General features: G+C 46.9%; 1 long non-coding RNA gene across 1 annotated transcript; it reads right to left on the bottom strand.

The window, feature by feature from the left end:
- On the bottom strand, positions 420-12,318 carry LOC110402008. The gene is made up of 3 exons (XR_002440797.1): positions 12,151-12,318; positions 6,238-6,333; positions 420-606 (listed from the first exon to the last, which is right to left on the bottom strand). It is a non-coding gene; the product is annotated as an uncharacterized LOC110402008 (long non-coding RNA).

Genomic DNA, 17,049 nt, shown 5'->3' with positions numbered 1-17,049 from the left:
ATAGATAATTGAGCTGACCAGGAGCAGCTATAAGAGAGCTAAGGTAAAATTAGTTTGAGCTGTAAGATGTCTCTTGGTGCTTCCCAAAAAGGGCTCTCCACCCCTGCAGGAAAGCGTTGTCTTCTACACATCTGTGTGGCTTCAGTGTGCACCCATCCCTTCACTCTGAAGCACACAGAATGGCTTGGAAACCCAAGTTATCAGCAGGAGGGTGGCCAACTTTTACACAGTCTGATAGTGATAGGACAAGGGGGAATGGCTTGAAACCAAAAGAGGGGAGATTTTGAAGGAAATTCTTTCCTCAGAGGGCAGTGAGGCCCTGGCACTGCCCAGAGCTGTGGGTGCCCCATCCCTGGAGATGCCCGAGGCCATGGATGGGCCCTGGGCAGCTTAAGCTGGGGGGCACCCAGCCCACAGCTGGGGGTTGGGGGGGTGCCTCCCAGCCATTGTGTGGTTCTATATATGATTCTATGATAAAATCTCGACTCCTTACCATTCTGTGATGAAGCCAGGTCCTTGTGCCACAAGGAGGCACATCGAGGGATGTGCTGCAGGCTGTGATGGAGGTACTGGTCTGGGTGCCGTAACCTCTCCTGTAGCCCTGCTCTGCAGAAAGACACAAGAAATAATTTTGAAATAACAGACTATCTCCAAAGAGTACTGTTTCAACAGGTCACCATCTGCCAGTGAATAAAGCAGTTTTCTGAAAGCATTTCTGCCAGTTTTATTTAAATGTACAATAACTGGGTGCTGCCAGAGGGCAGGCTGCAAGGTGCCTCAGTGAGGAGGCATTGCTCCCACTGCAGAATAGAACTGCCAGGTGGTTAAACCCTCTACTGCTCAATAAAGAAAAGTAAGTGAAGAACCAGCTGCTTGAAGGTAAAGCCTTTTAACAGCCAGGATGATTAGAATAAACCACCAATGGAAAGTGATTTCTCTGCTTCTCGACTTACTCAAACCTTGTCTGCATATCTTTCAGGAAAGGTGAACCAACACCAAGTTACCGGGCTCCATGCAGGCAGCAGAATTCAATTGTCAGTGACTGTGATCACAGTTCTCTGCAAATCTTGCAGTGTTGTCTCTTGTACTCTCCTGTGGGACTGAACGAGCTCCCAAGGAGCAGAATGCAGTGTGCAAAGGGCACCATGCTCTGCAACCGTCACGCTGATTTCAAGCAAAGGATCTCAGCTTTGTTACTATTGCATCTTACTGCTTTTTAATGACCCATTAACCTTAATAAGAATGACACAGAAATATTACTAAAGAGTTTGTGAACTATGTAATTATCTCCTGGGGTGAGTAGCTCTTCATCTGATTGCTTCCCTTTTAGGCTTTGTCTAGATTTGTGACAACACAATACCACGTCATCCCACGTAATTTTGAAGTTTCCAACATTTAAAACCAACTCTTCTGACCCACTGGCTCTGCAGTATCCAAAGCCATCCAAAAGGTACGTGGTTCTCAGCCTCAGGTCTGCCAGCCTGAAGCCAAACAGCAGTGGCAACCTCTTGGTGAGACCCCGGTCCTTGGCAGTCCAGCCTGTCATGTGGCAGTGATGTACATCTTCAGAAATTAATTATACAGGTAATGACATTGCCTTGGGTTTTTGGGTCCAGTGCTGCACTGAGTGCAGCAGGTAGCCCGAAGAAGAAGTGCCTTCCTTCAAGAACTGTGCAGATGTGGCACTGAGGGATGCCATCAGTGGGCATCGCGGGGTGGGTTGGGCTTGGGTGCCTTGGAGGTCTTTTCCAACTTGAATGATTCTACAATTCCTGGTCTGCTGGTGGTTGGAAAAAGAAGAGACTGGAGGAGATCATGGGGCTGGGAGGCACCTCTTATGGCATTGCCAATGGCAGCACTGGCAGGGCAAGGCAGCCACCTGCTGCAGTGCATGGGGAAGTCCAGAGTCTGTTCCTTGTGGGGTGGCATGCTCAGGGCCAGCACAACACCCCGGGGAGCCCAGCAGCACAGCTGCCCTCACTCTGTAGAGAGCTGGGCATCATGAGACCTCAGGTCCACATCCCATAACCCACTCCTGGGGCAAGCAGTCCTGGGGCCATCACTCATTGCTCATCACTCAGGGCGTGCTGCAGGAATACAGCATTTCCAGAACATTCTCTCTAAGCACCCAGCCCTGGGAACCTAGTTAGCTATGCCTGGTGAAGGCTCGCCTGCAGCCTGCCTGCCAGGGCACCAAGGGGGTTCCCAGCAGCGTGACTCTGACTGTGGCATTCATCCCAGCAGAGCTCAGGGATGTATTTGTCATGCTCGTCCATCCTGTCCGGGCTAAGCCGGTGGGATGAATGCAATCTATGCAAGAAGTTTTACTGAAGTGACAGGGATTTCTAATCCACGTTGATTTGTTGTGAAGCAGGAAGCTTCTGTGGAGAAGTGGATTATTTCCCCAAATCTCTCCTGCCCTTCAGTCAAATCTTTTCCTGGAGAAAAAAAAAAAAAATCATCATCATTCAGACTTCTTCTTAAAAAATGAAAGATTTCAACACATACAACTTTGAAGCTTCTTTCTCCAATCCTCTTCTAATGTTGAACAGTTGAGCCACCACTTGCTATTTGGGCAGGAGAATGAAGGAGGAACCAGCCCAGCAGCGCTGCCCACGTTGTGCTGTGCGGCAGGGCCGGAGCAGGGACAGACCCTTCCCATTTAGTGGGCATGGTGGGGATGGGTTGACAGTTGGACTCAATGATCTTAGAGGTCTTTTCCAACCTTAATGATTCTATGATTCTGTATTTCACAGGTCTTGAGGTCGACACCCACAGGGCTTTTTTGCTGGCAAATCACCAGGGCTGAAAACAGATTTTAAACTCCCAACAGTTATTAAGCTCAAGTTACAGTCTACTCTGTCCATCCAAAAAGGAAGGCAGAGGAGGCACAACTTGCATCTGTCAGTGATGAAAGTCTTCCACGGCCAGAAATAACGCAGTAGGACATGAGAAAAGTTGGGTTTTCCTAAAGGATAAATCTTGAATATTTCAGTGGGTTTTGTTTAAAGTCATCAATTACCATTCTCCATGAAAAAATTAGTTTCAGAGAAAGCAAAGATTATTTTAATGACAGATCCCAAAATCTTTTCAAACCTCTAATACAATGTTTATCTGCTTTGAATAGCATTAGTAATGATTATACTAATAAAATCAATTCACGATAATTACTTCTACCATTCACGGCATTAAAATTTGATGTTGTGTTTTCTTCTGGACCTCCCATTGACCTTCACATAAACTCAAATTATCCTCAGCTTCAAGAGAGGGAACGGTAAGACCGTGCTCCTCAAATGAGAGCACGTACGTACAACAGCATGAGCTCGTGGCAGAACGGGCAGCGAGCACAAGTCTGGTAACTCCTGATCAAAGCCTGGGAGAGCCCAAGAGATGAACCAGGTTGTGGAGAAGGTGCCCAGCCATCTGGAGTATTATCAAGATGAAACCCCTTGGGTTTACCAGTAGTCTCCCAGCGACAAACAGACTCAGGGCAGGTCCCCAGATGAGCTCAGTGGCTGTAACTCCATCAGTCGTTATCTGGGTCAAGAGCTCTTTACAGAGCTGCAGGCTCAGGTTAATTACTACCTCAGTGAGCCAGAGGAGGCAAAGGTCTTAAAGAGTGTGTGATTAATCATTAAAACTCATCCCACCTTGAGACGTGCTTGCAGCGTTCCCCAGGCTTCCTGCGAGCGTCACAGCAGCAACAACATCAGCACACTCGGGAACGCGCTGCAGTTTGCTCAAGGTGTGCTCTAATCAGGTCTTTCACTGCCATCCGTAAGACTGGGGTTAAATTTACCTTCCTACTAAATTTCCACAACCAAGGGAATTTATACCTTTGTTTTAAGCCTTTCTTTAATTTCTCCTCCATTTCTGTTGCTGCCTCGGCATGGCAACATAACCATTAAGTGAACTATGAATTAAGTCAGAGTAGCACAGGTCACAGGAGGGCCCAGCGCTCAGCTGGGAGGATGCTGTGAGCCACTGGGAGGGATGGAGGAGCCCACTGACCTACAGCCCCTGTGCTCTCTGCAAGGCACAGCTCCTGCTGCAGGCCAGCAGTGCTTCCCAGGCTCCCTCCCAGGAACTGGAAGATGCTATAAAGCTAGTTCTGCAATCCTCATTTACTCCTGAACTGGCATCCTACACACCCTGCCCTCAGCATAGGAGAGCCACACATTGTCTGAATCCATAAGGAATTTGCTAGGGACACAATAATTGCTGCAGACAATGAACTTCCGAAAGCCTCTGCTATCTCCATTAAAAGCTCCAGAAACTTCACTCATGCAGTTTGGATGTACAATGCAAATAAAAGCTTTGGGTCTCACTGCAAAGTTTGTTTGGGGAATAAACACCACAAAACCCAGTGAAACCAACGTCCCCAGTCACAATCAACCCACTGCCACGTGTTTTTGTAAGCACCACTCTTATAATGAAGGATTGGAAAGGGACAAGAACCCTTGCCTGCAGCGTGGGCTCGGAACTAGATGACCTTTGAGGTCCCTTCCAACCCAAGCCATTCGGTGATTCTATGATATCGCAGCTTGTTTACCAAGACAAAGCTGCCTGGGCATCCACAATGCATCTCCATCCAAGGGGAAAGTGAAGGAGTGAAAGAGAGCATCCATCTCCCATAAGCCAGCAGCTCAAAGCAGCAAGCCACCCATGAGTGACACAATGAAAAGCCAATGGGAGGAGATGCTGAGTGAGGGAGCTTTGGGTGGGCTGGGAAAGCAGCAAAGCCAGAAGAGTCCTAATGCAACCATTGAGGGACAAAGCATTTCCTCCTGCACGAGGGTCGGGGGGGATCTGTGCCCAAGGGCCAGACACAGGGAACAGTGGTTAAGTAAAGTGTTGGGATGAACACTTGTACACTTGAGATTCATAGCAACACAAAAAAGCCTATGAAATATGACCATATATGTCCTGTATTTCTAAGGGAAGGCTCCCTCTCAACATTCCAAACAAAGACTAGAGCCTAAGATGGAACCCGGTCATTCCAGGGTCCCTCAAGAACAAGTGTGACAGTGACTGTTTGGAAATGATTCAGATCTTGGGTGGTTCTTGGCAGACCCCTGTTCCTCACGGCTTGCAGAGCGTCCAGGCTCTTTTGGTAGCCCATAAATGCCCTGAGATAAATGAGACAAGCCTGTTCATTGACACTTGTAGCTAGAAGCCTGCCCACAAACACATCAGCGCAGTATTGTTCGGGTTTGGGCAGGGCTATGAAAACAGCCTTTATGAATCTAAATGCAGTTCATCTTTTTTTCATGTTAGTGCACAACCACGATAGAAAATAAAGCTGGGGATGGACTGCGAGGGCTCCCCTTGCCCACTTTCCCTGCTACGCCTGGTAGAACCAGCCTTAGACTTGAATCGTCCCTCACATGGCTTTTTCTGGCCCTCTCCCAGCAGCCATGACTCCACACTGCTCCCAGGTGCTGCTCCGGGCTCCTGCTCCGCACTGCAGCCCTCGCTCCAGCAGAACAGATGAGTCCTGACAATGCACGTAACGGTGCAAAACAGCGGTTTCCAAAAAAAAGCGGCACGAAAGGGGGCAATAATTCATGACACCAATTTGTTAAACGCCTCGTTTTACACTTTAGTGCATTCGGTGGATTATTTCTGGAGAAAGCTTCCAACAGCCAAGACCTGCAGCCACTTAAAACTTTTTATTGGCTAAACCAATCGAGCTGCCAACATTAAGCACAAGGTATTTAACAGCATTAACCACCCCATTATCTATTTCTTCACTTATCATGTTCTCTCGCATATAGAGTTTTATTGTGCTCTTGCTTCCAGCTCCGTTAAGTGCTGGTGGGATCCGTCTTTGAGAAGAAGGCTGCTAAGGACAGAGGCAAAAGGAGCCCGGATTATACTGAGCTCACAAATCTGTCGCTTGAAATGCCAAGGCCATTAATTTCAAGCCATGATATGTCCATCATTTTAATTTTGGGTTCATTTAAGCTACACGTACATAAAAGAAGGAATTCAGAGGCTTTCTTGCATGCTATCACAAATGCACTGCAGAACCAGCGCTGAAGGGATATTAGAGCAGGCACCCCTTCACTTAGCTGTAATGTACCAGAGCAATAATTAAACTCAATCTCGTAGCATTAACTTGCTCTATGGGATGCAAAATAAATTCTGAAAATAGCACCTCTTTAACAAAATAATTGTAAGGCTTGAAAAGGGCTTTAGGCTCCATCAGTCCAACCAGCATTCCCCTGCTCTTACCCTCCGACAGAGGATGCTGCCCGCTCCGTAATGGCGTAACGTCCGTAATACTTCAGTAAAACCACGGCTCCAATTCTACAGAGATGCTGCAAAGTTCTAGGAAAAAAAAAAAAATGGATGGCTGTTGTTACAGACTGAAGCATTTCTTAATGTCGTGTGCTGTCAATAGCAGATGCACACTCAGCTCTGATAGATGCTGGAGGCTGCGAGCATCAATCGCTACTTACACCGGTGCCAGGAGCTGTTATTGAAATGAATCCTTTGATCACATTAAAACTTTTCTCCTTATGTGGATCATTTTAAAATTAAATTTAAAATAAGATAATTGCCCACTTCAGTTGTTAAGATTCTCTGGGGGACACTTACAATAATAACCGTGATTACCCAACGTGGGGATTGCCATATGCGGTGTTCCAGATTGATCCACAATGGGGAACATTAAAAAATCAAAATCCAAGAAGAGATTAGCACTCCTTTGCCAATTTAACATCTTAAAATGACTATTTAGAAACTTTTAAAGGGAGTAATGAGACGTGCGTTATGGCTGGTGAATTCAAAACCAACAGAAGTTGTTAGATGGGAGGAGGAGAAAGTAACCTGGCAGCAGCACAGGGACCAGAGGCACGTCAGTAGATGGACCAGATACAAGATCTCCACAATTCCTGTGTTCTGTTTGGTGTTCATCTGACCATTCTCCAATGTTAAACATCCACACCACCAGCTCCGCCTTCGTTCTGTAGCGCTTCCCACTGGCTTGCTAATCACCCTCACCCACGGCCCAACACATATGGGCACATGCTCACTTTTCCTTGGTTTCCACTTGTGAAAAATCAGCGTTCATGCCCAAAAGTGTATCTGAAAAACAAGTGCTGGGTTCCTAAATAGGTGAGTTCCTTTGGGTGCCTGACTCTCTGCTTGCCTCGCCAAACCAGAGGTCTCCATCTCCAATGGAGAGGCTTATGCAGACAGCATCAAGCTGTGAGTAAGGAACCTGCACGACAGGGAGGCAGTTCCTCCTGCTCCCAGTCCTGCGGCACCGGTTTCGGTTAAGAACTGTCCATTTCTCCTGCAATGGGTTTAGTTATTACTCTAGCAGGTAGAGGACATAAAAATGAAATGAGGAGAAAGTAACAAAAAAGCAGAGCACCATCCTAGCAAGGGGATGCACGCTTTGATGGCAACTCATGGGGATTTCAGAGAAACAAAGCAAATTATCACATCTACATTTCTGAGAGAGGAGCTGTGTTACAGCAGCGGGCTGCTAGCTGTGTGTGGAGCAGAACAGAACAGAGCTGCTCCTGTTGCAGGGAATGATTACACAGCAGTCGTCACCCCGGCGCTTTGTCTGAGCCACCAGCAGCAAAAAGAATGGGAAGTAAAGGATGGCATTCCTCAAACCTTTAAAATCCTGGAGACGGGCAGAGAGTGTAATGGTGTCAGGCACCTAACCTTGCTGTTGGGTTAGAATCAAGCACAGAAAGCTGTGTACAGTACGAGGCACTAGAAAGCAGTGGGAGTAAAGGAATTTTACAACTCATTAATGATGTTTATCTTGCAAATCTGAGCACTTTGCCACCGACATACGTGGAGTGCTCCAGCTTATGTGTGAAAGGCATCACCCACAGAGCAGGGTAGAAACACTGCACAGTGAAAGCAGCTTCCCTTGCTAACACCGCGCTGGAGGGAATTGCTTAATCAAGAAGACTTATTCTACAAACACGCACACGTTTAACCATGGTCCCACTGAAATCAATGGCAGTTCTTGGGGATATAAAACTAAATGTTTGTCTTTGTGCCTTTGGAGCCCAAACGCACAAATTTCATGCCATCTTAATGTTGTATTAATATGAAGATCATTGCGGAAAGCACTGGGGGATATTATACTTCCATTATATCTAACATATGGAAAACATTTTATTATATGAGACGCAACACAATCGTTATAATTGAATACTATCAAATGAAAATTCCCATATGCATCTGAAAACTGTGCGCCACTGTAATTACAAATAGAAGCTAAGAACATTAAAAATAAGAGCCTGGCAGAAATTATTGTTCTGCTCCATTTTGTTGGCTTTGCAATCTGGGCAGCACTTCCTCGGCAGGATACGTTCTTGCTGAAAAAGCAGTTAAATACTCCAGCAGGGGAGCAGGAAAAGCTTGATGTAAGGGGGAATTGTGTTTTCTTTATACTCTAGGTTATACAAGGTAACAAGCGGGCCATCAAAACTTTACTCTTGAAATGAGCATTTACTCTGATAGAGGCCTTAACTATTTCGTAATGAACTTTCGTCCTCTTCCGTGTTCCCTCTATTCCTTTGATCAAAGTTATGCAAAGGGTGAGCAGGAAGCTCAGGGACACTGAAGCACACAGTGTGTTCCCAAGGGAACAGCATGGAGCTGTGTCAGGGGAGGATTGAAGGGGTTAGGGGAAGGGTCTGCCCCAGAGAGTGGTGGGCATGGCCAGAGGTGGAGACGCGTCGGGACAATGCTCTCAGTCACAAGGCCTGCTTTTTGGGTGATCCTGTGCCAGGAGTTGACTTGATGATCCTCGTGAGTCCCTTCCAACTTGGGATATTCAATGATTCTACGACCTAGTCCCAGCCCCCTGCCGTGGGCTGGTTGCCCCACCAGTCTCTGATGGAGGTCACAGGCTGGGTGTCCCTATGGAGAGGAGTTCAGAAGGGCGATGAGCTATCCCAAGAGCACCCCCCACAGCAGTGCTTGGCTGAGTGCTCCTACCAAGTTGGGTCCCAGGCAGCCAACAGACACAGCAGGGCGAACCAAGGGGAAGTTTATTACACAGCTCCCCAACTCCAGGACATGCAGCTGCCCTCCCCAGCTCCCCAGGCAGGACACGGGCACCTCCCAGCCAAGCAACCAGAGGAGCACCCACAGCCTGGCTGTGCCCATGCAGAGGAGGTGCCCCACGCTCAGGGCACAGCTGACACAGACATAAGCATGCTGCTCCTCTTCTCCTCCTCCCCCCCAAAAAAACCAAAACAACAGAAAAAACCAATTGAAATATAAGCTACATTTCATTTCTGAGACCCCTGATTGCTGCTTGCAGGAAAACATTAATAATTGATTGAGTGAGAGAATTGTCATTCAGCCCAACTTTTACTTTGCCTAAAGTTGGAAAAAAAAAAAAAAAAGACCATTTTGAAGACAAAAAATTGGCAGGCACTTAATCTTTATTCTGCACTGCTGTCTTTTCCCCTGCTTTGAGAAAATCTGCTTCCACATGTAACCAAGCAATTACATTTGAAGAGCATTAGCCATCCTAATGAGTGGTGATTTATCAGTGGTGAGGGAACGTTATCCCACTCTGACCCTGTAAGAGCGAGAGGATGCCACTGAGTCCCTTTGATTAACAGCAGCCATGTCAGATCCTAAAAGGTCTGCACAACTCTCCCAGGGCTGAGCCACTACCAGAACAACTTCAAGACCCTTTTTTAAGGACACAAAAGTTTTTGTTGTCGTTGTTTTGAGTGCTCTTTAAAGACTTTACAGCAAAAGCATGAAGACCTGGAGAGGACACGGAGGGTTTGAGTGAAGTAAGATCTCTTCTCCACCTCCAGTGGATCTTTGTGAATGGGCATAGAGCAGCACTGATGGGATCAAGCAGAGCACCTTCCAACCCTTCTCAGCAGTAAGGGCGAGTTCATTAGCAAAGAAGAAAGCTCTCCTGCAGCTCGTGAGTGTGCATCCCCACATTCACTGCTGGTGTGTGCAATCCTACGTTAACAATGTTATGCCAGAGGACCTTGTTGGGACTACGTTGCTCAGTTTTGTTTGTGGGCTCTGACACAGCAGCAAGAATTCCACCCTCAGACTTGTGAAAGCCACACAGCACAGCCTCTCCATGAAGGCTGATGGAAAATGAAAGGATGACAGAGACACTGCTGCATTCTGTGCTCTTCTGCAGGGCACCTCACTGCGCAAAGCAGAAGCTGCGGACTGACACAAGAAGTATTTCCAGAACTAGAGAATTAATTTGCAGAGTCATATTTATCACGTCTTCCTTGCAGCCAGACATATAAATAGCACACTTCATGTCACTGTGGGCCTGGTGGCACTGCCAGCATCCAGGGGTCGGCATCACCCCAGAGAAACAGTGCATGTGGTGAGCAGGGGCACACGTCCTAGCAGAAAGGAAGAATTTCCCCCCTCAGAAGCAGTGAGGCCCTGGCACTGCCCAGAGCTGTGGGTGCCCCATCCCTGGAGGTGCTCAAGGCCACGGATGGGCCCTGGGCAGCCTGAGCTGGGGGGTACTCAGTCCATGGCAGGGGTGGTGCTGGGAGCTGTGAGGTCCCTTCCAACCCAACCGTGCTGTGGTTCTATGATTCAGACATGAATTTGAGATTACAACTTAAAAGGTAATGAGTGTATTGTCTGGAAGACAACAAAACAGTGCTTTAATAGAGACCAAAAGACATACCTGAAAACAGTGTCATCTGAGGGCTGCGCACCAAAGATATTTAATCCAGTATGGCATTACATTTCCTATCTGACCTGATAAATGGGCTTTCTTCACCCTCAATCTGCAGGGGAATTAAAATCCCAGGCTATCTGTACTACTACAAATAAATTACGTGTTTATTTTAATCCCTTTGAAGTTTCCCTCTGACAAATTGTAATGGTATAAATAGTTTCAGAAGTCTTTCAGGAAGATAAAACAAGTGTTTAATAATCATAATTCACAAACCAAACCTGACACTTGTGTTTAAATGGAAACGCAGCACCATTCTGTCAAAAGAAGGAAAGACAGGACCCGAGAAGCAGCACGCTGGCCTTCTGCTAAGCAAGTTGGGATCAGACAGGCACCAAGGTGTGCAGCACATATCCCAGGATGCCTGCATACAGTTTCCAGGAGAAGTCCCCACGCGAGATCTCTGGGCATTGCCCCTCCAGCCACAGCTTTTGCATTTCAGCCCAAGGAAAAGAACACCTCACATCAGAGCCAGCTTGTCAAAAGCCATCAGCTCACCCACACGATGGGAAGCACTGGCTCACAAGGCACCTGTCTCTCGTGGGAAATACTGCCACACCACCAACAGTGACCACTCTGTCTTTGCCTCACTGATGATGCCAAAGTCTCTGCTATGAGAGAGGAACAGAAGAGCAGGGACAGCAGCTCCCTTCTTGGCTTCCAGATCTGTAAGACATGAGCTACTGCCCCTTGCTGAGAGAAAGCACTGCTTCCCAAGACAGACCAGTAACTGGAGGAACAGAAGGCACTAAGCAGCATGCAAGGGTTGCATACGCAGGCTTACAAGGGCTGGGGGGGGTCTAACAATTGTTTCTCGCAGAAAGCAGAAGATTTTAGCATCAGCTCTCCCCGCTTCGGTTTCTTGCTACACTCAGAATGCCTCTCTTCCATCTCTGAACATCTTCTGGCCACTCTGTAATTCTTTACGGATGGAAATCAACAGGGGAAGCAGGGAAGCATTCCAGTGTGCTACAAAGACAGGCCCCACCTTCACAGACAAACAAAAGCATCCACCTCTCATTGGCAAAGAAGTCAATTTACCTGAGGGCCTGACTTTTCCGCCAGTTACTCACTCTAAGACACCCAGTATCACATAACTCTGTTGCTTTTTTTTTTTTCCTCCTTTCTGAGCCATCAAGTGGCAGAAGGAGGAATGAAAACAGCAGAAAAGAAAAACTCTACAAAGGGCATAATGGTCCATTATGCAAAACTTGAAACCAACTCCTCTTTGGCTCTCTATTGCTCAAATGCAATTCTATTCCTTCCCTTCGGGCCGTTATTAACACTTTTATAATGAGTAACTAAAATAAAACTCAAGTGAATAAATATGCTCAAGGCATTTTGTTATTCCTGCAATTAGAGAAAAACTGTCACAGGAAAGCTGAAAGCATTTGGGAAATTATATTCAAGGAAACACTCACCATAACCACAGTAATCCTGGGGCTGCTCTTAGCACTTGCAGCCATCACTGGGAAGAAGCTGGTGCTCCATCATTAGCCAGTGGTTCAGGATGGTTCATCACGTGCCACGACGCTGTGTCACACGGTGAAGTTCAGTAGCAGAGAGGATCTGAGGTCTGCAACGTCTTGCATTGGCAGTAAAACTGAGAAATTGCCAGACAGTTAAATAATAATAATAATAATAATCCTTTTTATCCATTTGCTCAGGTGGGAAGTGGTCCTGAAAGGGGCAGGAGCCCAGCAAACATGCGGCAGGAACTGCGCTGGTCAAGTCCTCGTCATGGAAAATACATACCCTGGGTTACCCCAGTCTGCCAGGGGGCAGCTCGAGTTCTGCCCTGTCTTACTGATGCTTTGTCTTTAGCAGCCAGTTAGAAAGCAGCCTATGGGTTTCTCTTACACGATGGCGGTGATGAAGACAGAACCTTGCATGGCAGCGCCCTGACCTCCACAGGCACCTGCAGAAGCACAGGGCACGGCTTCTCGTCCCCAACACTCTTCATACTGCCTGCCTTGGTCATCACTCAGTGACAACACCCTCGTATCAGACATCAGAGCTCACTCTTGTGAATTTTGTGCACAGACCCCCAGGGCATCAGGCTCGGCACTGCAGGTAACTGTTACATTAATGCAGCAGCTATTAATTCCAGCACAACTCAAAGGGAATTTCTTCTGGGAGGAAACAAGGGTAGGAAAGGGGAAGCAGCAGACAGTAAGGTTCTACAAAAACAAACAAATGAACTCGTTTTCTTCTGTGGCTGCCTAACAGGCTTTTGGATAACGGGAGGCAGTAGTTCCATTTATTTTGATACTTCTGAGACTCTTTTGCATGACATTTCAGAGCAAGCCAGGGAAGCATGGTCAGGATGGAACAGAGGAGATGGAGGAAGCAGCGTGCTGAGACCCGCAGAGATCTCACTATTTGACAGCTCCCTTAATGACCTGGATGTACTGTGCACATGTATAGGGCATCCTGTGACTGCCTGGATCAAATGAACAGGGAATTTAAAAGAACCACGACAACCAGAAATCAGATTTGGAGAAGAAAAAAATAATAATAAAAGTGAAAAAGGAAGCACCACATCAAGTGGTGCACAAAGGACTACAAGCATCTTATTTTCCACTAGTACGTCCCATCAACTTGCCTAAAAGTCTGCCAGAAATAGACAGGATCCTGTTGTGATAGCAGTTGTGTGCAGTGAACTTCGTGTTTGTTTCTGTTTTCAGGAAGACAATGCTCAGAAGTAGTTGAGTCTCCAAATTTCTAATGGAAAAATTTTGATGATGGACTCTGACAGCCTCTCTAGCAGTTTGGATTGTTCTTACACTTCATGGGTTTTGCGTAAGTTTCCTTACAGCAAAACACATGTGGGAAATGAATGGGGGGCTCCTATTCTTTTTCAGATTCAGATCTTGAGTTCTTCGGTTCTGCCTTCTTCTTCCTTTGCCCTCAGCAAATCAAGTGCATTTTCCATTTCAACAGTAATTTCTCTTCAGAGGAGAAAATAATTGATCTGAAAGCCATTGCAGGTGCACCTTGAAGAGAGCATAATCTGAAAGGGAATATCTAAGTCCCTGGAAGTAGAATTACAGAAGTTTACCAGTAACAATCTCAGTCTCTCAAGTACATGGCCACTTGGTATGAGCCCATCCAAGTGCTAGGTGCCCTGCACATCATTGAATCAAAACCTGGAGACATTGCTACTTTGAACTTCTAAATCCAGAACCCGAGATACTCACTCAAGAAGGTGAAGCTTCAAAGAGACTTTGTTTTCAGACACAAAGAGGATTTCCACCAAAAGACTCTCACTCTTCCACAGACAGCAGGCCTGTCTGTACAGGGAGGTGTCCCAGCCCCATTGCCATCCCTGTTCTGGGGGTCTGCATGTAAAGTGAAGCTGCCTCTTTCCAATGTCAAAAGAAGCTCTGCCACTCACTGGAGCTTATGCTGATAGCAGCAGAAATCAGCTTCTAGCTTTGCTCACAGGTAAAATATTCCCTGATCAACAAAATAAAGAAAAAACTAAAAATAAAAAACACCTTCAGTAGGATCCATACAACCAACAGATGACATTTTTCTTCAAAGGAGAAAAGATTTCCAAGATATGTAAACAAGCAAACAATACCTGATACCTGAAGTAACCAGTGCTCACACACAGTCTCATTCAGTGGTGCAAGCAGAGCCCACAGCACCCAGCCCAGCTACAGTCATGCAAGCACACTGAGCAGCAGGCCCTGGAGTAAGATCTCCTCACACAATAACAACTGAGCTAATCCAACACCCCTAACCTACCCCAGGAGCCCAGCACTGCCCACCACTTGTACCACAGCAGCACTCACCAACACCTGCAGCTCACCCACACCTGCTCCTCTTACATAGAACGATGGAACCACAGCATGGTTGGGTTGGGTTGGGTTGGGTTGGGTTGGGTTGGGTTGGGTTGGGAGGCCCCTCACAGTCCCCAGCCCCACCCCTGCCATGGTCTGGGTGCTCCCACATCTCAGGCTGCCTAGGGCTCCATCCATGGCCTTGGGCACCTCCAGGGATGGGGCACCCACAGCTCTGGGCAGTGCCAGGGCCTCACTGCCCTCTGGGTAAAGAATTTCTTCCTTACAGCTGGCCTAAATTTCTGCCTTTTTAGTTTAAAACTGTTTCCCCTTGTCCTGTCCCTATTGCCTGTCAGGCCTGCAGCTTGAGGAGCTGGCTTGAGAGGAGCAGCTCAGGAGCAGCAGCAGGAGCTCAGCCATGGGAGCAAAGCACCAGTACGTGCTGCCGTGCCCTGCTGAGCCATCTCAACAACAAGCCTCCAAAGAAAGGGCTGGGAATTTCAGCCACAAAATGCGCTTTTCCAGGATGTATTTGGGAGAGCTGAGTGGCGTGCTGGTGGCAGGGACCCGATGCAGGAAAGTCCCATGTCCCTGTGCCCACTGCTACCCCGGCTGCAGAGACAGAGTGGTGACTGGTGCTCAGTGCTGAGAGATTAACAGCCACTTCAAACATCTAATGATGTTGCACTTACACACTTAATGCTATGGTCTGATGGACACGGTCTGCCTGTGATCTACATAAACAGTTTTATACATCAGTTGCTACTGATGAAAAGCATGTACCGATAATAAATGTGTTATTTTTAGTATGAATGTACTACAGCACTTTAATCGTTTTTCCTTATCATTTAGAAATGAAACCGTCCTCTCTCCTTGCAGTGTTAAAATGTCATGTTAGTACCATGCATGTGAAATGCTCCCTGTATACTTAGCTGTTTGTTACAGGTTACTTATAGCATGGCTCTTCAGATACCACTGAAAAGTGTGCAGATAACATATATATATTATCACATACATATATGGATTCATATTCAATCACTCGAAATACATAAAAGGATAGTTTTAGGCTTTGGCCCTATGTATATGTTATCAGAACATGTGCATGAACTGTGACCCAAAGCACATGTCCCTGGGTTTAGTGCTTCCTATAGACCATTGGGAGAGCGTAGCTTGTCTCTATCCTTCGTTACATGCAGGTTTGGTTTGCTGCCTATTTCAGACCATCTGCCACAAGCAGCGACGAGGCATGGAAAAGCATTACTTACTCAGCAGTGGGAAGTGCTGCTCTGTTAACCATGAGATTTCGGATGGTAAAGGGTTAGCACTGGCATGTTGCAGCTGGCTTTGTTCTGGCATGGTGCTGTGCAGAGACCAATGGGACAACCCAGCAAAACAGCCTGCATTTCCAGGTGAAGAAGGAGCTCTGTCAGGCTATGCCAGGCACTGCCTCACTGCAGCAAGTTTGGAAGAGGGTCAGTAAAAGCTGTACCTGGCTGCAGCAGAAACACAGTATTACAGTCCCACATGATGCTACGTCATAGTGGACGTGTTTTATTTGGTATGCCATCCCCTCGCTTGTGAGGGTTAACAAATGAAATCACTGCTGTCATCCATCCAAATTAAAAATGAATCACTCAGCATGTTCATGGGACTGCCTTGGGCAGCAGCAGTAAGGGTGCAGCCAGCAGGTCCAGCAAAGTGATCCTTCCCTCACTTCAGCACTTGTGAGACCACACCTGCAGTGCCATGCAGTCTGGGGCTCCCTGCTACAAAACCAAAACTGGAATACTGGAGCAAGGCCAGCATAGGTTCACTGAGATGGTCAGAGGGCTGGAGAGCAAGAGGATAGGGCCGCCTGGGCCACTGCGTGTGTGGTTATTTTTGGAGCATCAGAAACATTTGTAAATATTTTATATGGTGTAGACAGGATGTGTATTAAAACAAAAGCATCTCCAGGGCAGTGATCATGGCACCAATTCTAAAAGAGTTGAAGAAGCATTTGGATGATGCTTTGACATGTAGGGTTTTAATTTTGGATGGTCCTGTGTGCAGCTGGGAGTTGGACTCAATGATCCTTGTGTGTCCCTTCCAGTTTGGGATATTCTATGATTCTGTGTGCAAAGAGAGCCTGAAAAACTGGTCCCAGTGGAGAAGATAGGGCTACAAGAAGACACTGTTCCTGTCTGCCAGTGCCTGGTCAGAAGATACAGAGAAAATGGACTTTCCTTGGAAGCCGTGGGATAGGACAAAGAGACAATAGGCACAAGCTGGAATATGGGAGTTACAATTAAATATTTTTTTAAAAAATGCTGTCAGAGTGATTTAATACTGATCAGGTTGCCCAGAAAGACTGCTGAATTTCACTTCTTGTTCAAGACTCACCTGGACACAGCCCTGATGCAATTAGAAGTGCTCTGAGCAGGGGCTGGACCAAATGAGCTCTTGGGTCCCCTCCAACCTGAAGTGTGATTCTGTCCCTGAGAGTCTCCACACTCTGCTTCTCCAATGGACTGCAAGAACACACATTAATTT

Source organism: Numida meleagris, chromosome 6, assembly GCF_002078875.1.
Source record: "Numida meleagris isolate 19003 breed g44 Domestic line chromosome 6, NumMel1.0, whole genome shotgun sequence".
Classification (NCBI taxonomy): Eukaryota; Metazoa; Chordata; class Aves; order Galliformes; family Numididae; genus Numida; species Numida meleagris.
This window is presented reverse-complemented; position numbering and strand designations above follow the sequence as displayed.